Source organism: Micropterus dolomieu, unplaced genomic scaffold (assembly GCF_021292245.1).
Source record: "Micropterus dolomieu isolate WLL.071019.BEF.003 ecotype Adirondacks unplaced genomic scaffold, ASM2129224v1 contig_14474, whole genome shotgun sequence".
NCBI classification, from domain to species: domain Eukaryota; kingdom Metazoa; phylum Chordata; class Actinopteri; order Centrarchiformes; family Centrarchidae; genus Micropterus; species Micropterus dolomieu.
In genome coordinates this window covers 351-1,137 of record NW_025743460.1, presented here as the reverse complement: position 1 = coordinate 1,137, position 787 = coordinate 351, and the positions used below count along the sequence as shown (strand labels likewise).

Here is a 787-nt window from a genome sequence, read left to right as displayed (position 1 = left end):
TGGGCCGACTAAGTAGGACAAATAGGAACGTTACAGACAACATTGGCCGGCCTCCCGAGCTGACTAAATAGGAACGATACAAAGAAGATTGGCGGGGCCCCAGGAACTGACTAAATAGGACGGCTTCCTGAGAGTCCAAACTTTCAGCAGTAGATTAAGCTCCTCGACAAGAGTCTGATCCTGTGACGTTACAAGATGTTTTCTACACAACATTTTAGGTCAGAAGTTTAAGTGAACATGTGGAAATTAACTTTACCTGATATTTAAAGTATTTTACAGCTCTGTGTAGAACTTCTGTCCTGCTGCACATGAAGACAGTCCTCCTGGATCTCTCCTCTGGCTCAGAGCCAAAGTTTCAGAGACCCTTCAGAGCAGTAAAGTCCTAAAACTCCAGATTTCTCCCCGGGTCAGGGTCACGCATATTTATAAAGTCTCAAAAATGGCAGAAAATGAGGAACGCTTCACGAATTTGCGTGTCATCCTTGCGCAGGGGCCATGCTAATCTTCTCTGTATCGTTCCAATTTTAGTATATGTGCTACCGGAGTAACACAACAAAGCCCTGCGGCTGGGCTCTATATATAGGGGTCTGTCCCGGGACCAGCCAGGGTCAGGGTGGCTGCGCATACAGAGGCTGGAGGGGACAAACGGCCTCTAACTGGCTATAATCTGCTCAGAAATCAGAGTATGCAGTGGTCTGGGTGCTGGACTGTGCTCCCTGAACCTATAGTGACACTCTGAGACCACATCTGACCCGGTCTGACTCTGCTCCAGTTCCCGTCTGCCCTG

At 48.4% G+C, this 787-nt stretch overlaps 1 non-coding gene across 1 annotated transcript; it reads right to left on the bottom strand.

Moving 5' to 3' along the window:
* Positions 1-445: 445 nt before the first annotated feature.
* Positions 446-551, bottom strand: LOC123966877. The gene has a single exon (XR_006824096.1). It is a non-coding gene; the product is annotated as a U6 spliceosomal RNA (small nuclear RNA).
* Positions 552-787: the final 236 nt, after the last annotated feature.